Source organism: Natrix helvetica (genome assembly GCF_964273705.1).
Source record: "Natrix helvetica genome assembly, chromosome: 1".
Lineage (NCBI taxonomy): Eukaryota > Metazoa > Chordata > Lepidosauria > Squamata > Natricidae > Natrix > Natrix helvetica.
The window spans coordinates 210,367,544-210,392,775 of record NC_138548.1 but is presented as its reverse complement, the minus strand read 5'-3'; the positions used below and the strand labels follow the sequence as shown (position 1 = coordinate 210,392,775).

The window sequence follows — 25,232 nt, the reverse complement described above, 5'->3', positions numbered from 1 at the left end:
TTTCCAAGCCAGAATTTGCTGTGAATGACTCATCTTTGGAAGAACTGCCTGTGAGGCATTTCCCCTTTGATGCAAAGCCTCAAAAAAGACTCTTTTAAGAAGTAATTTCTAAACAATAGCATGTAGCTTAAAGATTTAAACAGCATGGGGCTGCTCATTGGTGGTTTTAATACTCCAATATTACTTGGGTGTGGGAAAAAGCATGTGTGCCCATATACATCGTCATATAGGACAAGCACACGCATGGCTGTTTTGTGCATAAGCAAGGGAAGCTCCACTGAGACAATAGCCTTTTGAATTGGATGCATGGACTGGATGGAGATGGTTGGTATACAGCACAGGCATTGTGAAACTATTCCATTTATTTTATTTATCAAATTTAGGTAGCTGCCCATCTCATGAACGTGACTCTGGGTGGCATACATTAAAAACAACAACAGAACATTTAAAAATAAAACTTAAAGCACAAAACAAATACAACACAAGCACTAAAATCACAGGGGAGCACCTTCAAGATCTTTCCTGCAGTAGACATTTCACGTGCTCCCCCACTACTTCCATAGAAATCCTGAAGCTTGCCGACAAAACTGTTTTATGGAATTTCCACAGAATCAATCAGATCGAGGCCAATCTATAACCATTGCTAACAAATTCTTTTTGTAAATCTACGATAGTGATTCATAGAAATCAAAAGCAGGTGATAAGATGAAGCGAAAGCAATGGAAGTCAAAAAATAAAACTCAATAGCAAGGCCTCCATACACACACAGATTTAGCAAATACAGGTACTCCTCGCCTTACAAATACAATTGAGCCCAGAATTTATGTTGCTAAGTAAGAAGTTTGTTAAGCGAATTTTGGTCCATGGTACAAATTTTCTTGCCACATTTGCTAAGTGAATCACTGCAATTGTTAAAATTAGTAATACGGTTGTTAAATGAATCTGGCTTCCCCATTGACTCTGCTTGGCAGAAGGTTGCAAAAGGTGGTCACAGGACCCTGGAGTGGGGCACTGCAACAGTCATAAATATGACATTTGGATGTTAAAGATCTGAAGGTAAAGCACATGACCATGGGGAGGCTGCAACGGCCATAAGTCTGAAAAATGGTCATAAGTTCCTTTTTTCAGTGCCATTGTAACCTTGAACAGTCACTAAATGAATTGTTGTAAATCAAGGACTACCTCAGAGGTGAGTTTCCAGGGTGAACTGGTAGTGGTGGCGGTGGGAGGCTCCACCCACCCACCTGGATGCTTCTGCACATGTCGCATGAGTGTGCGTGCATGAGCAAACTGGTAGTAAAATAACTGGAAACCCACCGCTGGACTACCTGTACATTATTCAGAACTTTGCAGTGGAATAGAATAAGCTGAGAGTGCAGGAAAAAAGGCAACCAACAGCCCGTAGGTTTTATCCTTAGCCTGATGCTCTGTGTCTTGGAAACCTTAACTGCAGACAACTCAAGCCATCCAATGGATTTAGGACTGAGTTGTGAACTGGTGTTTCACGTATGGACAACCTCATTCTTTGTTTGTATGTACTACCTCCTATTTTCTAGTTTCTGATCAGAAGAAAAATCAGTCTTTGTCTTCAGATCTGCATAATAATAGATCAGTGAGAAAAATGGATGATCATTAAGGAATCCCCCAAAAGTGCAATTATCACATAATAAATGCATATTTATTTATAATAAATATTTATATTGGCTGCAAGTTGGGGGATTCAACCGTTTTTGAAGTTGTTGGATTCCTCTCAACCTGCATCATTTCGGCAAGCATGACCAACAGTTTGAGATAATAAGAGTAGAACGTCAACAGCATCTGATCAACCCATTCTATCCTGAGGAATCCTCGGAAGTCCCTTAAGGAAAGTCTGAAAAGCAGACGGGATGCATGCTTTTAGCCACCATGTTACTCTTTATATTTGCTCCGTTGTTCTTAAATGTATGAAAATGGTCTGAAGAAAAGACAAATAAACATTCTGGCAATATATGTAGCGTATGCAAGATGCAAATCTGATGAAAAGTACAACTGTGTACCTGTCTACTCAGAAGTACGTTTTCTGAATTAAGTGGGATTTATTCCTACATATAAGATTGCAGAACTATATCAAGGCTTGTTTTAAGGCTTTCTGTGTGGAAACATCCAAAACAGTAGAGAAAATTATGTCTCGTTTCAGACTTACAGAACTACCACACTAGTCCATAACTTTTATTCAGAATTAATTAAACTACAATATCTCCTTAATGCCACAACAAAGTATTAAGGAAGATACTCTTAATTTGGAAGATGAGATAAAGAAAGTCATTCTTTTAAACTGTAATAAACTTTTATTTTTGTCTCATTTAAATGTATTAATATAAAATATTCTGATTTGAAATAGCCATAGCAGTAGCACTTAGACTTATATACCGCTTCTCAGCCCTCTCTAAGCAGTTTACAGAGTCAGCCTATTGCCCCCCAATAATCTGAGTCCTCATTTTACGGACCTCGGAAGGATGGAAGGCTGAGTCAACCTGGAACCAGTCAGGATCGAACTCCTGGAGTAAGCAGTGAGATAGCCTGCAGTACTGCATTCTAACCACTGCGTCACCACGGCTGCATCATAGTTACCTTTCTGCTATGCTTTAACCATTGTTATATATTTAGGAGGATTAAAATGAGGCAGAGGCCTGGGCTTCCTTTTCCAATGTCTAAAAAGGAGCAGAATAATCATTCCATCTTTACAATGCAATCTGTCATTTGCCTATTCAGAAATCAGCCTTTAAAATCCAATGGGATTAATCCAAGATAGGGGATAGGATAGTATTGTTAGCCAGCTTATTAGAATTCAACAGTTTACTTATTAAACGATTGTTTCAGCTTATATTTTTGCAACTGTGATGAAAGATTATTTTACAATAATCCTTGACAGTAATAATCTGAAGACAGTCTTCAGTTTACAACCATTCAGTTACTACAGCACTGAAAAAAAATGACTTATGACCATGTTTACATTTTATGACCATTGCAGCATCTCTCTGGCTGCACGATCAAAATTTGGGCTCTTGGCAACTAGCATATATTATTTATGACAGTTGCACTGTCCTCATGGGATTACCATTTGCAAACTTCCCAGCTGGCTTCCAACAAACAAACTCAATGGGGGAAGCCAGATTTGCTTAATGACTGTATGATTCACTTAACAGCTGCAGTGATTCACTTAACAATTATACCAAGAAGGTTGTAAAATGAGCCACAACTTACTTAACAACTGCTTTGTTTTAACAACAGAAAGTTTGGGCTAAATTGTGGTAATTAATTGAGGATTACCTGTAGCTACAAACATGGGATTCAAGAATGAGCAATTTAACATTTCCCATACTGACAGATTTCATCCACAAATCTTTATCATTAGAATGCAGCCATTCATTGGGTTTTGCTCTTCTCTGAATGTCCTTGGTATTTTGCCTGAGATGTACAACTGCATTAATACCCACAGATCTGCAGGGCTCTCTGCTCTTCTAATTGTTGTTAATGATAGAGCTTGTCATAAACTGGCTACGGCCAGTACAAATTGGAGGATCAGAGAACTATAAAATTGAGTGTGGAGGCACAGAAGTGTATGAAAAAAAGGGAAAAGGAACAAAGTTTCCCTAAGTTTTATAGACTGGTGTTTTATAAAATTCCAAAGAGGGGTGTTGGGTGATCTTTACAAGCCTGAAATCATTTCTTTTGGCTTTCTCTTCCCCAGCAGTCTTTACTACACAGCTACACCTTCCAACTGGCAAACACCAGTGGAACCAAACCAGTCATGAAATAAACAGATAGTATAGGGAACAAGCCTTTTACTCAGAGTTTGTTTCTTATTACATATTTTAAAATTGATGGATGGATGGATTTTATTTCATTTCATTATTTCCCACTTTTCTTATTTTTTCAAATAACTCAAGGTGGCAAATATATCCAATACACTTTCCATCTGTTTTCTCCACAAGAACCACCTGAGGTGGGTTATTTGTTTTTAATCCCACCTTTTTGCCTATGGAAAGAAAACTGAGTTCGAAGGGGTTTAGGTTGATAGTAGTTAATCATAATAATAATATTTGTAAAAGTAGTTGGTCTCAGGGTAGTTGGCATTGAATTCAATATATTTTAAAGGCTTATATATTTAATAAATAAATATATGGTACCACAAGACAAGTGAAAATTGTGCATGCTTATTCTTTCTCCTGGAACTTGGCTTAGGCTAGAGAGGCTTTGCTACTCTACATTTACCACTGAAAGAAAAGCATCGGAATTAGAACCCCATGGGGAAATAACATAGAAATGACCAAGGAGCAAAATAAGCAATTGGAAGAGAAGCTCTTCCTATTCCCACTTCTTCTCTCTTTGGATTTGCAGCCTCTCAGAGTGGAAAACTCTCTTCTCTCTCTCTCTCCTATTTATGCACCACTTTGTGATGGAAATACGCAGGCATGTCATAGCAAACATATATCTTGTGCATTTTTTCTTACCATTGCTAAATAATGTACAGAATATGGATCAGTAGCATCTTTATCCTGGTCCTTACAGTAAAATAACGTCTTCCAACTCTCCCTAATGTAAAGGTAAGATCTTCTATTTTCCATTTCTTTTCATGAAACCTTTCCCCCCACTATTTTCTATGGATGTAGACCCTTTCCTAATAAGCTGGGAGGAAAGTCTTCCAATTATTTTTCATTTATATAGGTCGATTTAACATATATTCATATATAATCAACCTTTGCATCTTCCTGCTACTGAAGTAAAATGATAAAATTAAGCGCAGGTGTCTACTCTCTGCTGTGCCCCAATTTATATTCTAGTCCAACACGCAAAATCTATAAGGATGTCTCATCAAGAAGATTAGTGCCACTGCTGGGAGCTATAATGAGCTAGGGCTATAATGAGTTCCGTCACACTTAGATCGGCTTTGTATGGCGCCTCCTATATGACATCCTCATCCAGAGCAGCTTGAAAACTACTACCTTCCGTCACAGGGATTTAGGAGATGAGGTAGTAAGCCATTCTTTCAATGGGTCGGCAAAAGACAGAAGTAGAGCATTTCTATGACATCATGGAGAGAGACATCCAATTCTTACATGAAGCTTCATTCTTACATGACATATCTCAGTGTTCAGGTTTCAAAGTCTGGATGTACATAGTGCTTCCTATGAGATACCTACGGTAGGATGCGGGCAGCTGGAGACAGCTTTACATAGCTGTTCCAAGGGGTGAGTTATTCCTCGTGAACTTCCATAAGTAGCTGTGGCAAGGAGATAATATTGGGCTTACAGTGTGGGCAGAGACTAAAGATAGACCCACATGGACAGAGTGGCCAAATAAAGCATCCTTGGGGTCCCTGCCTGTAAATCCACCCACAATGTATCACAAAAGCCATGTTTTGTACTATGCAATCATCTGGTTACAATTACTGGCACTGTTGGGGAGAGGGCAGTATCTTTCCTTTTGGTGGATTTTTTTTTATTGTCTTGAGTTTTTTCATCCTGTATATTGTAAAAGTACAGCCTCCGAGAACCTGCCCCTTTCCTTTAAATGCTACCTACTCGCCATCTTAAAGTAGATCCGGAACATAAGTGGACTTTATCTGCTACACGGGATTATTTTATTTGACTTTCACAGGAGCGCCCATGAGATTCCTTGATTAAGGTGAGGATTTCACTACATAATCTTTTTCTGTTTCTCTTCCTTTAGATCAGGAGTCACCAACCTTTCGAACCTCAGGAACCACTAAATTCATAATTTGAAATCCCACGGACCACTAATATAATCTGCCTAATGACCGGCTGGGTGGGCATGGCTAGGTGGTCATGTGACTGGATGGGTGTGGCCAACTCGATGTCATTCATGTCGAGGAGGTCCTCGCCAGCCTCTTCTTGCCCCTCACCTCCCAGACACTCCTCACCTCCCTGCCCGGGCTCCTTAGGGCCCCAACAGGAAGCAGTTGTTGCACTTAAGCAGCCACCACAAAAAGAGTTGGGAAAAAAGCTCAGTTCAAATCGGATCTGACCAAGAAGGAGGCTCAGTAGAAGCACCTCTCTGAGGACTACGAGCATAGGCTTTCCAAGCAGAGGGAAGACCTGCCGAGTGCAAGAACAGGTACTGGCACCTGGAGGCTCAGCAGGCTGAGATGGTCAGCCAGTTCCAGGCCATGTTGCAGTCCCACTGGAACAAGGTCCTCCAGCTTTTGCCACCACTGGCACTTTCCTCCAGCCTTCGCCCAAAATCCCGCACCAGGAGGCCAAAGCAGACTCCAAGTCAGAATTTCTGCCCCACTCCAACACACGCAAAAAGACCCCGAAGGGGGGAGACACTCTGCAGCAACACAAACATTCATTGCACGTATCTGTCCCAGGGCGCGTAGTTTGAGGACCCCTGATTTAGTGCAATATAAAAACTGCAAATAATTTTTCTGCGGACCACCAACATTTTCTCATGGACCACCAGTAGTCTACAGACCACCAGTTGGTGACCACTGCTTTAGATTATTGTATTGGAAAGGTAAACTTCTAAAGACATGACTGCTGAAAATGAACAGAAAAAAAAATTCAGAATGGAGGAAGAAGAAATGGCTTTGGTTATTGATCAAGAACTCTGAAAATATACACTTTATTGTGAATGACCGTTTTTCCTGCCTCCTCTTACTTCTTTTTACTAACATATACAATTGCTCTTTTTAATCAGGCCTTCCTACAATCATGTAAATATAAAGCCACTATAGATTATACAATCTTTTTCAATTTCTGTTCCATGCTATTTTATCCATAACATTAATTTATCCATAATTCTTTGATGTTCACGTTCATTTTCTATATAGGTATTTAACCTGGCTAAATTGTTCAGAGAAGCAATATGGTAAAAAGCCAAATTCCAAAATGCATGACAATCTACGAATTCAAAGTTAGCTCCATTACAAAATAATTAAGGTACTTTCTGTAATTGGGTAGTGATCGGGGAATACATGTTAGATGTTTAACAGCACACATCTTTTTGTCAATACTGTGATCCTTTCCAGTCTTCCATTTCTTCTTTGGCAAGTGCTTGACCAATGAATAAATAACATTTTAGTTGCAGTTGTTCAAAACAGCCAGGTTCCTATAGAAGTTATATAAAAAATACAGCTTTAATAGAATACTTGGAGTGGTGTGTGGCTAGTTCAGCCATCACACTAAACCATAATGGAGTCTTTTCATTTTAACTTGGCATGTGGCATGAACCTAGCTACTGTGAATTGTAAACCATGCGTTACTACTTGGCAAATTCTTCCAGTTCAGGCAGTTGTGGTACATTCAATAGGGTTTAACCAGCTCCCAGTAGGTGTGTGCTTGCTAGGTATCAGTTTACTAGCATTAATATAGTTGGTTCAGACTGTAGTGCAAAATAGGTGATTATTATAGAGCTTATTAGTATGTTTAACAAGAATACAGATGAAAATAAGAAAGTTAATAGAGAAATAGTTAGGGATAACTGGGGTAGTGTTTGTATAAAAATAATAATATTTGTAGTTTTCTAAGAGAGCAATGCTGTGCATGTCTGCTTGGACTAAAAGTCCTTGGAATTTGGTGGGGCTTACTTCCAAATATTGCATAATATAACATGTCTTAAATATCTAATTTAATCTGTAAAAATGTGGAGAATGCATGAAAAATTAAATGTATTAAGTAGAAAACTATATAAAAGCCTGAGATCCCTTCGTTCATCATGGACAGATAGTGCTATCCGGCAAAGATGGGATAAATTCATAATTTTCATAAAGCTTTAGCCTTCTGAATTATTAATTTAGCTAAGTCGTTCTGGATTTTTCCCCCCTGTATATCTCACTTGAAAGTTAGCTCCAAGAGCGAAAGGACGCTTAGGAGTCATGGGTTGGATAGTAGGCGTTCCTAGGTTGGGCGATTCCATAGCATCTACTGTATGTCCAACAGAATAATCAATTCACCCTGAATGCGAGAAGCCGCCGCAGGCCTGTGAAATGTTCAGCCCCACCCTAAAGGACGCTTGCCTCCCCAGCACAGCAGATGGATGAAGGTGGATGTTCCCAGATAACACCCAAAATAGCCATCACTATCTTACCACTTTCTCTGCAGTCCAGGGAGTGTTTAGGTGTGTCTACCCCCCAAGACGGGAAGCGCACGATGTGGGTTCATGGCACCTCCTTTTCAAAATGCAAAATGCCAAGTGGCTAGAGGCAACTGTTCAAAGGAAACATGACTAAGAAAGCTACAGTAGAGAAAGCAAGGAAAGAGGGTAAGTTGGGAAAGACAGCTAAAAAGGATCCATTCAGTGGTATGGAGGTATCAAGGCCATAGCAGTTTTTGACTTACGAACCACAATTGAGGCCAAATTTTGCTTGCTAAGTGAGACACTTGTTAAGTGCGTTTTGCCCCATTTTTACAACTTTTCTTGCCACAGTTGCTAAATGAATCACTGCAGTAGTTAAATCAGTAACACAGTTGTTAAGTGAATCTGACTTCCCCATTGACTTTGCTTGGCAGAAGGCTACAAAATTGACCCCAGGACACTTTAACTGTTATACATATGTCAGTTGCCAAGCATCCAAATTTTGATCACAGGACCATGAGGATGTTGCAATGGCCATAAGTGTGAAAAACGGTCATGCCGGTTTTTATCAGTGCCGTTGTAACTTCAAACGATCACTAAATGAACTGTTGCAAGTTGAGGACTACCTCTACTTATTTCAGGAGTATTACTTCCATAGGAAACTGAAGCTATATGCAGGATCATACTTCTCCAAAACTGACAGCAAAATACCAGGCCCTGAACAAAAAACTTACAATCTAAATTTCAGTCGCAGAAAAAACAACAAAGTGAATATGAAGAATTATATTGGATGTAGAGCAATCTCATGATTTAAGAAGGAGAAGAAGAGACTGAAAATTAGAGGAATATGTTTTTACAAATCTTGTGTGGCCTAGATTTAAATATCCACAGATTTGCTAGTTTCCACAGAATAACTACATTCCAATTGGGGATTGGCTTTAGTATGTTGGAAATATTTTTTTTCCAGCTTTGTATATAAGACTATGTAGCCACAACTAGAGATGTTAGAATTCTTTTTCTTGGTGCCCAACTTAAAATCAACTAAGCTAATTTGCACTTCCAAGTTTTCATGCAGATTGGAATAGTTATTTTTTCTTTTTTTCCCCTTTCATTTCTTTAAATTCTGTCTAGCAGTCCTTGGCGCAAAAATGCAGTAAGTTTACATAATGGAATTATGTGCATAAAAATAAGCGTGTTGGTAAACATTTTGTACACAGACAAATGCACCTTTTCTTGCCTTTGAAAACTATTGCAAGATTGTGCCGAAAATTCACACAACAGACTTTTGAATAGATGCAAAACTGTAAGTATTACAGCCTATACCCTGATCCTAACAGAAGTCCTCTATTTTAGGCATCAGCAATAGTACTACTACAGTCACATTATATTTCAATAATTAAGTAGCAGTCTTAGTGCCTTTGTAGACATATATCTGTTCTACCACTGATGAAATAACCATGGAATGAAGCTAGCAAAAGTAATAAAGGCAATAGCCCAACTAAGTAGCAAAGCAGAAAACTATGCTGTGACACAAAAATTAAGAAAGGTTCAATCCGATTCTCAAAAGTTCAGCCTATAGTTCCTGATCGAAACGTCTATTGGTAAATAAGCATGGCCAATGATGTGTACACACAATTGGAGACATGGAAGTTTTACCTCTATATCTCACTGACTTCAGTGTGCTTTGCAAGGTAAACTCAGCAGAAGTATGGGGGTTTTATTGAAGCTTTTTTTAACAGGAAAAAAAATAAGTCTCTACCGTAACTGTCCATATTTTGCAATGCTAGATTAATCTATTTCTTGCTTCTCCAAAAGAAACACCTCAACATTAGAAAGGCATTTCTATCTAATCCTACTGCTACTGGTTTTCTACTTTAAAATTTTCTTTTTCAATTATCTGCCATCTGGGTGGTCAAATAATACTACAGATTTTTAAAAACTATTTCATTTATTTAAAACCTTCATCTTACACAAAACTGTGTGGCTTCCAATCAAGAATTAAAACAATGTCAATCAGAAAACAACAACTGTATTAAAACTATTAATACCATAAACATTAAAAACAAAAACCTGGCACCAAGTTAAGCTTCTCACATGCAGATACCTCACCCTATCCCAGAGTTTGGGGGGTGGGGTGGGGGTGGGTGGGAAGGCAAGTCTTCAATGTTTTTCGATAGGCTCGGAGGGTAGAGCCCTACTGAACTTCAGGCCTATATGATGGACAACAATACCCTGGGAATAAAACAACCTCGGCTGAGGACTATCAGATTCTCTTATACTCCATTATTTTCAGTAGATGGCTACTGAATTAATATATAATTCAGTAGCCATCTCAGAATGTATGCCTTTAGATTACAATAATAAGACATCAACTGGGGACTTATTCAAGATGTAGACGGTAGTAAGTAGGACTTTGTATTTCCAGAAGCAGCATGGGACAGCATGTGTCAAAAGGGCAGAGATTCTTACTCCTTTCCCATAGGACTTATAAGCAAAATATTTTACCAACCAATTAAAATTTGGTAGAGCTCACATACAGCTGATTTGGGCTATCCGGGATCCCTCGGGATGTCTCTCCATCACACTTACAGTGTTAGAAGCACAGATGCACTTTCAGAGCATGATTAGACCCTGGAAGCAGTATTAAGTAAGTCATAAGTTGTCCTCAGATTTCAGCCAGATGTTCACCCATGGCCTGCCTCTAACAATCTGCAAGCAACAAATTCATACTCTGATCTCAGCTTTCTCTCCCTGTGTGTCCAAAACACTGGAACCAGCAAATCTCTTACAAAACCCTGAGTGGACACTGTGAGCTTTTTTTTCCCTCCAGCAGAAGTTCCCACAAGATTTATTTCTTAGTGCTCCAAATTCCATCTCATCCTTTTCAACTGCCCCCCACCCTCCCCAATCCATCACTCACAGCAGATTGTTGTTAATGTGAGCTGCAGTCAAGAGGCATCCCCAGCAACCGTATCCCCTTTAGCAGTTCAACAAGTCCACACAGGTCACTCCAGCTGCCAATTCCAGTAGACAGGGGAAATGGATTCTTAATTATTTTTCCAAGCCTGTCATGGAGGGCTTTGTTTCTCTTTTCTCTGTTGTGTCACTAAATGTTGGAGATGAGTCACGCTAAGGGATTCCTTTTCTCTTTCTTTCTTTTTGCTAAATGAACAGAGTAGCTTTTAAAACTGGGGTGTATGAAAGCTCACCCAGAACACTTTCATAAACTACATTAACATCTGTGTTACACATTTTAACAAATTTAGGTATCGCAGCTTCTTCTAAAGCGCCTCAGAAAGTCTAATTTTGTGAGGGCTTTTCAAAGCCCTTTGCAATTTGGAGCGTTTGCGACCAAAGTAGTTTTCCTTAATCAGGACACCTGAGCATTAAAAAGCTGTAACCAGTTGCTGTGAAAACATACCTCAATGAATCCCATTTATTCCGGATTGAGACACTTGTGAATGTGGTGAGTAAAAGTGAAAGAAAGACAATTATAAAGGAAAAAGGGTAGAGGGTTAATATTCAAATCATCAAAACCAAATTGTGGGATGAAAAGGACTTTAAATGATATCTGGGCAGCTTGAAAAATAAATTTTTGGACTCTTGCTTGTGTGCCAACAATTATGTCCCCCCCCCCCCCAATCATTTCCAAAAGATGTGGTCTAAAAACAAGTGTGAGAGGAGGTCAAAATTAACAACTGTATAACTGTATATTTTAAAACCTGATTTACCCAATTGAAATTTACCCTGGTTGTAATAATTTACTAGAGAACCCATCAGTTTCGTCCCACACCAAGTTTCTGAAGTTTGAACTGCTTGCATGGGGAAAAAAAAGTTTTGTTAAAGAAAAATGCCATCATTCTTCTTAAAGAGATAGATAGACTTGAAGTTTCCCAAGTGCCCAGTCCCACGGACTTCACGCCAACCACCGAGACGTGAAAAGCAAACCAAATTACAAAGTGGAAACCAGGTAAAAAGGCTGTGTTTGGGATTATCTTGCTACCAATCTGTCATTTTTGCAAACCAATTGGTGATGGGTTTTGTTGCAGCTCCCATCCCCTTTTTAATTGGATCTTAAATGCTTCCAAGAATCTTTCTTTTTTTGCCCTGTTTAATTCAAGTGACTCCTTTCCTCCGTCCCCTCCCCCCAAAAACAGATGGAGAAACGATCTGACACATTTTGTTTTCGCTTGACAAAGAAACATGAAGAGTTCCCAATTTCAGGCACCCACCAGAGGAAACGTCCGAGCTAAAAAGTTATCCCGTTGCTCTAAATGGAGCGTTGTTGAACAGGGAGCCCAATCACCGTCCGAGGCTCCTTTGACTTGTTTTCTAAAGTTCCTAGAGATGACTCCTTTCTCGCTCAAAAAAATTAAAATAAAAAAACCCATTTTTCTTCCCCGCATTTTTTTCCCTTGGAGTCATCAACGTTACAACCATCCAAACCTGCAGGTTGTCAAAGATGCCGCCAAGGCGAGCCACTTTTTTTTTTTAACTTCAAAAGATTGCCATAATCAGTTGCGAGTTAAACGCACACGCAAACTTACCTTTCCAAAGGGTGAGGCGGAATGCTTGGACGGGCATTAGAGATCCTCGTATTCTTTATTGGGGTTCGGTGGCGATCCACTCCTAAGATCTGACCCCGGTTCCGAAATTCCAAAATCCCCGTAAACTTTCTTTCCCAAAGAGCAACATCCAAAGGCTTGGAAGGGGGAAGCGCTTTTTAAAAAAACAAAACAAAAAAACAAAACAAAAACAAATCGCGACTCTCCCAGCAACTAAAGCGAGAGCGATCTAACCTTCCTCCAAATTCCCCAAACTTTCCACATCTTGGGCTTCCACTTCTTTTCGCCTCTATAAAAAAATAAAATCCAAAAACCGGAGTCGGTTGAAAGCCGTTAAAAAGGCGATCGGGGGGTGCCGCTTCCCATGCCTGCACACCCAGGCATAAGCAGCACGCGTTATAAATATTCGATTCTCCAGCCTGCAAGCCGGGACCACCTTGAAGCAGGAAGTTTTGATTTTCTTTCAAAACTTTCCCGATGCTTGCTTGAGCTTTCGCACATGGAGCCAATCAGCCGCAGCGTCTGCGCTGCTGTCTTTTGAAGGAGGGCGCTGCTGGGACCGGGGAAACTCGCTGGCGGGAATGGGATGGGATGAGATGGGATGGAAAGGCAGTTTTGTTTTGTTTTTCTTCGCGTCCCCCCCCCTCTCCCGCCCCTTGCAACTTTCAAGCTGTTAAAAGAAGAGGGGGGCTTTTTTGGGAGAGTTTCTAAAGTTGTTGGCTGTCTTTTTCTTAAGGTGGGATCTCTAGCACCAGGAGAAGAGTAAGCTGAGCCCTGTGTGAGGTTTTAGATGAAGGAGCCCCTCTCCGGCTTAGTTCTCACAGCATGCTGCCTCCGGTACCAGAGCGCTCTGGAAAACCCGGCCTGGAGTTTTGGCCATTCATACAGTACACACGCCGACTTGGGCATGTGTCATATGTGACATATGCGGATGCAAACGACTGTGCATGTGTCTTAAAGGAATCTATCTCATTCTCCCCAATCCCACCCGCAAGTCTTTCTCTAACGGAGGACCCTATTTAAAGACGAATGGGAAGAAAAGATTGATTTGGCCCTGATCAAAAACTGTATTTCCTTTCAGGAAATGTCCCTGAAAGTTTTTCAGAAAAATATTGGCATATCCCTTTGCCAAGTCCCATCCCAAATGAAAGCTCATATCCATGCCCATTTCCTCAGAAGGAGAAAGTTTGCATAAAAATAAATCTTACATTCATCGGGAGGGTGGGGGAACCACGACACAGAGCTCATTTCTGAAGAAATACCAGCGGGAAGAACAAAATGTATTTCAGTGTCTAAGGCAGGGCAATAAATACCCTCTCTCATATAGTTGGTAAATATTTGGGCACCCAAACCAGAATGGCTGCCCCTCTTGCCTATCCCATTTCCTGGGAGTCAAAATACATTAAGACATTTGATGTTTTCAATGTGACTTTTTCACATCATCCAAAATGGAAGTTGTGAGATAGGCTCCCTCATTCAACATCTCATATAGTGCATGGGCCAATAAGTTACAGTTCAGTCCAATAAAATGAAAGTTTATTTATTAGCAGCAATCAGGAAACATATAAAGCCATAATGCCTTTAAAGTTTTCAAAAGAACCCCCCAAAATGCTTACGGTATTTTTCATGGGTGCCTGTGAATGTATTAATGATTGTTGTTATTTATTTGTATGCTGCTCAACTCTTGGTGACTTGGGCAGCTTAAAGATTGTTAAAAACATTTGTAAACAACTCAAAAAGATGCCAAGGAAAATGGCAGAAAAAAGAATTTGGCGGGAAAAGGGAAAGGAAAAAAATGGGACACCAGTCATCCTCATCAAAGGCCTGGATGAAGAGTTATTTCAGGGCCCTTTGAAATGGGGCTGTTTGTATCTGAGAGGGAACCCCATTCCAGATGTTTCAAAATAAAAAAGTCTCTCTTGTTGGTATGACAGTATCGAAGTTATTATTACATGTCATGGATCTTTTAGTTCAATATTTCTTGTTCTCTGTTATGGTGTCACAATGAGTTGTAAATAATATTTCAGTTGTTTTATTCTAGATCTGTATTGTATTTAGTGATAAATGCATAATAAATAAAAGTTCTGCTGTGGTTCAGAATAATGCTCAACATGTTCTGTGGTAACATCCATATTGCTCTATGCGGCATAGATATACAATTGGTGAACTGCGGAAGGGACCTAGCAAAACTTTGCAGCTCTCCTTGAAGCCATCATTGATTTACCAAATAAAGGGAGAAGAAAACAATCTTCTGAATTACCATGGCAGTTGATTAATAAAGGTACAATTAAGTCCCTGCACCAGAAGCTATAAAAGGAGCACCCAAAGGTATTTGGTTTAAGAGGCAACTAGACTTTCTGTTTTTTCTTTGAAGACGTTTTGCTTCTCATCCAAGAAGCTTCTTCAGTCTTCACCACCATGCAGTCAGAGCTGAAGAAGCTTCTTGGATCAGAAGCGAAATGCCTTCAAAGAAAAACCAAAAAGTCCAGTTGCCTCTTGAAAAAAGCACCTTTGGGACAACCATGACCTGGATGACTGAGAATCTCCATAGATATAAAAGAAGCCATTGAGGAAGACATGGACACTGATTCTCCCAAATGGGGATAGAGCTAATCTTGATCAGGGACACCATTAAACCTCCCTTCTGTGATAAAATGGAAGCACTATATTGGGTACAGTAGTTCATCTGTATACTTAAGATGGGGGTTGGTTTATTTGAACAGGATTGTATTTCTTCTCAAGAACTGTATATGCAACTTTGCTGTGCTGGCAAAACAGACTGGAGTCTCCTATACAATCCTTTTCTGAAAGGGATAATTCATTCATATTGGGGTAAATCCAATCTATTGTCTGTATATGTCATTTCTAAGAACAATTCAGGAATGATAGCTAATACAAAATGAAAGTGGCTAGATTACTAAATGAATCCTGGTTTATGATAAACATCTCACCCATTAAAACAAGCACTATCCATTGATTACATCTATAGGCCACTTTTTCTCCAGCTTTGTAGACAGTTCTTTCCGTGCCCATTTTATTGTCACAGCAATCATGAAGTAGGCTAGGCTGAGAAGTAGCAACTGAGCCAAAGCCATCCCAAGTGAGCTCCATAGCTGACAGGAATCTGAATCTCAGTAACCTCAAGTTTATTTGAATCTTAATCTAGACCAGTGGTTCCCAACCTTTTTTTGGCTATGCCCCAACTAAGCATCTCTAAAATCCTGATGCCCCCTCTCCCCTGGTGACATAATTCTTACTTTACTCAAAAAGTGAACTCAACTCACACAGAGGAAGCCTAAAAGGACATTAACTTGGTTTAAACAAGGTTCAAATTGCCCCCATTAAGAATCAAATTGCCCGCCTGTGGGGCGTGGGCCCCATGTTGGGAACCACTGTTCTAGAAGCATCCAACTTTTTCCACGCAGAGGACCGAATCTGGACTATGAGTTGTTGTAGCTATTTTAGAGTTTTATTTGTTAACAGAATTAAAACTACCTTTGATTTATATGTAATTAAAATGCATGTATTTATGAATCTAATTTTGTTATTTTCATGTTTATCTCAAGATGCTGAAGATAATGTGCCCAGTGTGACTTTTCATTAGATCCTTGTGGCAACAATACTATGTGGCAAATGGTGATGTGAGAGAGTCATTGGCTTATATGTATACAAGGGAGAGACATTACAATGTCATGATTTAAACATCAATTACAGTATGATGTAATGAGCCATTGTGTTGCCATTTTGGTGTTGTAGTGGCTGGTTAGAGAAACTGCTGCCATTGAGGCCCACAGTTGAATGGAGAAAGACATCCATACAGAGATATAGACATATAGATAGATGGACACCCCCTACACAACACACACACACATACACACACACAAACACACACCTTTATTGATCAAACACAAGAATGGGGATATAAACATGATCCTACCTGTTCTTAATCCAAAGCTGTAACCACGATGGGACACTGCTGGTTTTCTTTCCTTTTGCCATACAGAAAATTAAAATCTTGTACCTTTTATTTTAACTTTCTAAGGAATATATCCACATCTTTTGGGACTAAGACATAGCTTTGGGAATCTAAAGGTATACACTTCTGCTCTAAACAGTATTCCATTATCTGTTTTCAGTTCATTTCCCATTGCGAGGTTTCTAAACACAACTTTAACCTTTAAACATTCTAAATAGGCTATAACTAGATCACCCTAAGAACCAAGTCTCCCTCACTGACAAATCTGTTATTCATCAGAGTCTCCACCTCATCCTTCTTCTTTGGAAGATAGAAAACCACAACAGAGTCGTTTCAGTTGTCATTCTGGAACCAATGGCTTATTGGATGCTCAAAAGAGACCTTTTAGGTAAGTTAATCAGTGTTCAATTAGGAAGGATAATGTGTGTGTATGTGTTGGGGGTGGGGAGTTAATACACCTATTTTAAAATGTTTTGATTCTTTTGTGTTGGGTTTTTGTGCCTTTGTTTGGATTTTTTTGGAGTTTTTCCCATTTTGTATTTTAACTTTGCCTTGAATAATGTATATGTATTTGTTTATCTGTGTAATGTGTGTTCACATGTACATATGTATCCTTTTAAGTTTCAAAGCACACCATTTCCAACCTATTTTGGTGTGTTTTTCAATTGCTTTGCTTTTATTTTGATGCTTTGTATTTATTGCTATATATTAATTTTTCATGTTAACCAGCCTGCTGAGTTTTGAATTTTAAAGGGGGTGGATAGTGAAAGTAGTGACACTGAAATAGCAGTCCGCTCCAGTGATTGATTATGTGCCATCAAGTCATTTTCAACTTCTAGGGAGTACATAACTTTTCTCCATGACAATGCATCCCAGACCTGTTCTTTCAGGTATTCCAGTCGTTCACTATTCCCCTTTCCAAAAAAGTACAATAATAGAAGGACATGATTGGGAACTTAGTATAAGAGAGCTAAGAACCCCTGGAAATAACTTCTCCCAGATTCTCCTCTTTGTTACAGCAGCACTGGAAATAAGATTGGCTTAACATGGCATCCAGAATGCAAATAAAAGAATTACAGGTATAAGTGGTTTACTTTAGTGGTTTGTTGTTTCTAAAATTGGAAGGTGTCAATTAAATGACATGTTTCATATATTTTAACATAAAGTATATTATGATTACATTTTAAAAGTATATTTTAACATAAAGAATATCAAGTAAAGATATTCCATTTAAATGGACAACCATTTAAATATGAGCCAGCAGTGTGCAGCAGCTGTCAAAAAAGCCCACACAGTTCTAGGCTGCATAAATAGAGGGATAGAATCAAGATCACGTGAAGTGTTAATACCACTTTATAATGCCTTGGTAAGGCCACACTTGGAATCCTGCATTCAGTTTTGGTTGCCGAAATATAGAACAGATGTTGAGACTCTAGAAAGAGTGCAGAGAAGGGCAACAAAGATGATTAGAGGACTGGAGACTAAAACATATGAAGAACAATTGCAGGAACTGGGTATGTCTAGTTTAATAGAAAGAAGGACTAGGGGAGACATGATAGCTGTGTTCCAATATCTCAGGGGTTGCCACAAAGAAGAGGGAGTCAAACTATTTTCCAAGGCACCTGAGGGTAGAACAAGAAACAATGGGTGGAAACTAATCAAGGAAAGAAGCAACTTAGAACTGAAGAGAAACTTCCTGACAGTTAGAACAATTAATCAGTGGAACGGCTTGCCTCCAGAAATTGTGAATGCCCCAACACTGGAAGTCTTTAAGAAGATGTTGGATAGCCATTTGTCTGAAATGGTATAAGGTTTCCTGCCTAGGCAGGGGGTTGGACTAGAAGACCTCCAAGGTCCCTTCCAACTCTGCTATTGTATTGTAAAGATCTGTAGTCGGTTTAAAATATATCAAACGTATTTTCATATATTTCAACCATCTACAGAATTTTACTTGCTCTTCATATGAAAAAGTCTCACTCCCCTGACTCTTGGTTTTCATGGTTATTTTTTGCCATATAAGATGCAGAATCCTTTTTCTCTTGTTTATTGATATATTTCATTTGCCAGCTTAGTTGATTACATCTTACGTTTTTTTTTTTTTTTAAATCTGATATCCTATATCCAGCAATGGCCATTTGTATCACTAGGAAGCTTAGGCATGGAGGAGATGATTATCATTCCCTAATTTCCCCCCAGCTTTTGTAAGCAGAAAATATCTCTTACGAATGTAGATGATACAATTATTATTTACATCCCGGTTCTCATCTATGAGTTCAAGGCAGGATGCCCAGTTTCCCAACATTTTATCCTTCTATCTATAACATCCACAGAGGTAAGTTAGGTTGATGAGCAACAACTAGCCACTCTGTAACTCTGAAATTTGGACTGGGGCAGAGGGGTGCTTATACCTATGAAAAGGTGGATTTCTGCCAAAATTTGGTAGAATTTGGAACTCCGTGTCTCCTGAATATGCTAGTGAAGAGGAATGAAGCTCCCTCAACCCAAAAAAGTGGACGAATATCAGGCCACGAGATAAAGCGCTTCAAGATCATTTGATTTTGTTTCTCATTATCTTCAGAGTATTTTTATACATAGTAGAAAAGGATAATTGGACTTCTGTCTTACTGAAGATGGAGAGCATCTTCATATATATAAAGGTGGGAGTCATATAAAGAAGGGAGACCCAATGAAACTGCATTTTCTCCATAAAGAAGCCCAATAAAGGGAGTTTGTGAACATTTGCCAGGCTGTCTGGGGTGGTTAGGAATAACTAACAGCAATATCTGAAGGACAGCAAGAATTAACCCCACTGTCCTTCCTAGTAATTAACCCCACTGTCCTTCCTAGGAGAGAGAGAGAGAGAGAGAGAGAGGGAGGGAGGGAGGGAGGGAGGGAGGGAGGGAGGGAGAGAGAGAGAGAGAGAGAGAGAGAGAGAGAGAGAGAGAGAGAGAGAGAGAGAGAGAGAGAGAGAGAGAGAGAGAGAGATTTGGATCTATGCCCAGCAGGTCCCTGTGCAATCTGAGAGCCACACCCAGCACTGAGCTGAATTCTGTCATCACATCTGCCATTGCCTGTGGGTGGTTTTCACTGCTTGCAGCATCCTTTTCTTGAGCCGCATGTTCTGCCTCTTAACCGATGAGAAATTGGAGCTAGCAGGCTTTCCCAGAAACAACCGGACTGTAGGCTGAGCGCTAGCAGATGCTTATTTTCTTCAATTACTCTCATACTCTGCAGGTGACCAGCAATGTGCTGAGTCAGCATTCTGAATATCATCAGTCCAGACAAGTGTATCTACCATCTGTGCTGATATTTCTAGCCAATTAAATATGCCAGCGTAAGGGGGGGGGGGAGGAAGAGATAGCCTCCATCCAACTCTACCTCCTTCTCTTTCTCCCTCCCTCCCTCCCTCCCTCCCTCCCTCCCTCCTATCAGATTTATAGTAGATAATTCCACAGCTCCAAAACAATTCTGTGGGACTTATCTGGATCTCTATTTATATTGATCACCTATTCCAAAGTTAAGAAGAGATAGCGTCAGGGGTGGGTTCCTGCCAGTTCTAAAAATCTACACTGCCGTTTAGAACCAGTTCCAGCTCCCTCCCCCCGCCCGTCCGCACATCATCAAGATGAAGAGCGAGAGTAGGAATTCTGGGAGTTGAAGTCCACAAGTCTTAAAGCTGTCAAAGTTGAACATCCCTGGAGTTTTTTTTTCTAAAGGGTTAGGTGTGCAAGGGTTTTGTAACTTGACAGCTTTAAGACTTGCGTGCTTTAATGCCAGAGTTCCTGAGCCAACATGACTGGAGGAGGAATTCTGGGAGTTGAAGTCCACAAGTCTAAAAACTGTCAAGTTTGAACACCCCTGGGTTTTTTTTCTAAAGGGTTAGGGGTGCAGGGGTCTTGTAACTTGACAGCTTTAAGACTTGCGTGCTTCAATGCCAGAGTTTCTGAGCCAACATTTTGATTGCTAAGCAAGAGTGTTGTTAAGTGAGTTTCACCACATTTTACAAGTTGGCCACACCCACCCAGTCACATGCCTGGCAAGCCACTCCCACCCAGTCACATGGCCGGCAAGCCACTCCCATTCAGTCACATGGCCGGCAAGCCACTCCCACAAAGCAGGCCACACCTACAGAAGAGGTTCTAAAAAAAATTGAAACCCACCACTGGATAGTGTGTACAATTCTTTTACAAGATCTTGTTGAACTGCTTTGCGATCTGCAACCATTCACAGATGGAAAAGTTTGTCTTCATGCTTAGGGAAAAAAATCACAAGCTAATTTTTGTGAACCAATTTTCTATTCAGTGAAGACCCCTAGTTAGCAACAACTGGCAGATCCCACGTACTATGGAATTTGTTGCCCTGAATTCCAAATATTTAAAGGTAAACGTAGGTTGTGGATGGCCACAGATTTACTTAACGGCTGCTGCAAAAGTTGTAAAAGTGGTCACGTGATGACCCACTTAACTTATAACCGTAATTACAGGCTCAATTACAGTTGCAAGTTGAGGACCACCTGTAAAGGCACATCAAATGTACGTTGGAAATGTGAACTTGAAGGGACCTCTTATCATGCTTAGTGGACATGTAAAAAAGTTAACCCAAACAGACTTTGATACAGAGGATTTTAAAGATATTCAGTTGATGCTGGAACTTTTCCTTTAGATTTTATTAGGATTAATGGATAAACAATTAGAAAAAAAGCCATGGAAGATTTCAATATATTATACAGCAGCAAGATTACTGTACTGAATGCACAGAAAGGGAAAGATTCGACACTGTCCTCTATAGATGAGATTTTGCTGAAATGGATAAATTGACTTCTTTGATGAGAAAAAAAGCCTTATCGACATTTAGTGCTGGCTAGCACTGGATCTTTTGCATAATTTTTTAAAAAAATGAAATTGTGACTTTGATGATTAGACAGGATAAATTATAGAAATAATGGTAATATGATGTAACTTTAGCGACAGAAGTCAAAAATATTTCTATTTGTAACTGCTGTGTTTCTTTTTTTATTTTTCTTTAACTTTTTTCCTTTTCTACCTCTTTCTTTCTCTAGTTTGTGATAGCTTTTAAAGGTACATGTATCTAAAATGAGTACGGTACCATATGTGCGTGTGTGAAATATGGTGCCCTACTCATTTAGTGTCCTAGAATCAGGGGTCTCCAACCTTGGCCACTTGAAGACTTGTGGACTTCAACTCCCAGAATTCCAACTTTACTGGCTGAGGAATTCTGGGACTTGAAGTCCACTTATCTTCAAGTGGCTAAGGTTGGAGATCCTGGTCCTAGATGATTGCCTATTTTATGTATATGCCTGACCCATCCCTGCGTCTGTTAATAGAGTCCCACCATAATTTCTACAGATCTACCAAGCACATTTGTAATTTCCTTCTCCTGTTTCTGCCCTGAAGGCCATCTCTATTCTGAAAAACAGAAGTTTATCTAATTTGAATGGGTTTAAGTTACACATATTTCTGCTCATCAGAACTTTATTTATAGCACAACAATATAGTAATTACATATTGGGACATATTTCTTTTGGAATATCCCATGTTACAATCGCTAGAATCAGTTCTTTAATGGTCAATGTAGTTTTATGACCTACATGAGTTTTTGTTCTACAAATCCTATCTACAGTGTTGATTTCCTTTTAATCCTGGCTTCTCTTGGCTTCTCCTGTTTATATAGGGGGGAAAAAACGCTAGTAAGAAATCCTTATATTATTATATATATTATAATATATTACATGAGAAGAAGTCCTTAATTCCAGATGATGAATTGCCAATTATAGAGAATGATGGAAGGCATATGTTGGCAATATCTGAATATCTATACAGTTGCTGCTTCTATCCTAGAGGTTTCTGTACAGACATTTGTTTTGATAGGTAGGGAATTGGACCTCTTGAGCTGGGTTAAGCATACCCCCAGCTCATAAACTAGCATTGTGTCAAGCAGTAATTCTAAGTGGGGGTTGTTCTTTAGCCTACTTTCTGCTTTGGTATGAAGAATAATTAGAGGGCATTGAGTCATACTTGGCCCCCAGTAACTGTTTCAACCTGACCTGGGTGATAATCCACAGCTCTTCCAAGAATATTCTAATGATCTCCTTAATCCAACCACATATTTTACCCATTCGCTCCCATTCTTTTGCCTCTCTCAATCTTGCCAAGCATAATTGCTTTTCTAATCCACCACTGCTTGCTTCCCATAATCAAAGTATGTGGCTTTCTGTGTGGTGATCATCACCCCAAGAGAACAGTCAGTATTTCATTAAGACAGATTAGTTGGTTCTTCCTGCAGTCCACAATATTCTCAGTAACCATTTCCAGATTCATAATTTGAAGGTGTTGTCTACAGGAAGCCTTGACTTACGACCGGTCTCTTAGCAACTCTTTGAAGTTATGACATATCCCCAAAAGGTACTTGCGATCCAGTTCCAAAGTTCTGGCAGCTGCCCGGCCCTGCAATCATTTGACTGCATTTCAGGCACACGGGTCATGTTTGTGGCCATTTGCAACATACCAAAATTATATGCCTGCGATCTATGATATTTTTTTTGCTGAAAACCAGCATTTACTTCCAGGTCTTAGCAAAAAACACCCCATAGCAAACAATGGGATTCGCTTAACGATGGCAACATTTGCTTTACCACCATAGCATTCGCTTAACAACCATCACAAAAAAAGGTTGTAAAATTGTGTTGGTCGCATGGATGACCTGCTTTACGGCGATCACAACTTGTGACCATAATGGGTAGGCACCATTAACAGTCACAAGTGTGTTTTCTTTCTCTTGTTCTTTCTCATTGTTCTGCTCCGATAGCCCTGCATTATCATTAGAAAAAACCAGTTTTCTGAACAAAAAAGCCAAGTTGGCAAAATCTTTCCAAGTATAAAGACTAGAAGTTTCACCCATTTAACAAATTAGGCTGATGCAAATTAGTCTGCATTGAAAGTTTCAGGGGGGGGGGGGAAGTTGTCAATCATTTGATATGAAAGAGAAGAATGCTGTCTTAATCTTTAATGATTGTGAGATTGAAATATTTTGGCAAATGCAGCAGACTTATAGTAGTAGCATGATGGCATGATAGTCTGTTACTGAAAATAATGATTCCATTCATTTTCTTCTTTGAATGCTTTGGGTGGTTGGGTCAACATCTGGAAATGAGAACTGCAAGACCTGGCACCTGCTGCCCTCTAGAGGATACAATTAGCCTCAACACCTAAGCCACAGCATCTGTTCACAGTTGCTTATATTTCAATCAGTGAAAATCGCAAGGATCTGATCAGTAAAAGTCACATACTGTAATACAGAACATGTGATTCCCCTCCCCACTTTAGTTCCCTGCAAGAAGACAGAAATGTCATCTGACTCTGCAGCTGGAAGAAAGACTAGCTACTTATGAGGAAATGATGAACCATGTTTTTTGAAGAATGCTGAAATTTTCACTTCAGGTACAGTATTCCATTTCTTAACAAGGGAGTTGAACACCAGTTGAACCCTTCCCCAGTATGCTTTCCATTGCAAATTTAATTGCAAGAATGCCAGACCATTGCATCCCCAAATAGCTCTTCTATGGTGAGCTGCCTCAAGAAAAGCGGTCGCACAGGGGACAAAGGAAGCGATATAAAGATATGTTGAAAACCTCCTTTAAGTCTCTGGAAATTGACACCACCTCCTGGGAAATCCTGGCACAAGACGGATCGACATGGCGCACGCTGATCCACCAAGGCTGCCAGACATCTGAGGACAGAAGAACAACCATAGCACAAGAGAAGGAAGCACTCCACAAAGCCAGAGCTGCAAATGCTGCAACAATGGTGCCCACACATGTCTGCCCAACATGTGGCAGAACATTTAGTGCCCATATAAGCCTTACCAGTCACCTGTGGACACATCATGGACACCCCACAACCTGTTAGATGTCAAGGTCCTCTTCGAACACGATGGACAAACATCAATTGTGGAGAAGAAGATCTGAGAGAGGAACATCGTTTGGGCCTCTTCTAACCAAGAAGTTAAGAAGGGAGAGAAAAATCTCACTTTCTTAATCTGAATTAAGTGACAGCTAATTATTACAGAAAAAAGTAGACCTGGATTAAACAGTCCAATATCTAAGTATCTAAACCTAAGTATGATTGGTTAGTGTACCTTAGTGTGTTGTGCAAACACAGCCAATGGAAGCAACTGGTTAAAGCAGTAAACACTGTCTTGTTAGCCATGGGTTACCATATTCTGTGAAAATTGAAAGTTATCTTGTTTAGCTGTATATTCAGGATCACCTTTTGCAAACTTTTGGCAAGCAAAGTCAATGGGGAAGCCAGATTCCCTTAACGTGACAAGAAAGGGCATAAGATGGGGCAAAACTCACTTAACAAATGTCTCGCTTAAATGCAGAAATGTTGGGCTCAATTGTGGTCATAAGCCAAGGACTACCTGTACAGCATGGGAGGATATTTATTGTTTCCTGGAATTAAAGGAGGGGAGCAGTAGAGCTAATTATGAATGTCCTCCTAGTAGTTTCATGTCAAATAGAACTTTGTAGGGTTTGTCACTAAGAACTCTTAGAATGCTGATGATTGAATAAGACTCATGTTAAATCAAGGTCC

General features: G+C 39.7%; 1 protein-coding gene across 2 annotated transcripts in view; it reads right to left on the bottom strand.

Annotated features, from left to right (window-relative positions):
- GLI1 (GLI family zinc finger 1) overlaps positions 1-13,135 on the bottom strand; it is a 139,220-nt gene extending 126,085 nt beyond the window's left edge. For both annotated transcript variants that reach the window (XM_081937168.1, XM_081937169.1), the window contains exon 1: positions 12,627-13,135. The gene's annotated coding sequence lies outside the window, so the exon portion shown is untranslated. The remainder of the gene's footprint in view (positions 1-12,626) is intronic.
- Positions 13,136-25,232: the final 12,097 nt, after the last annotated feature.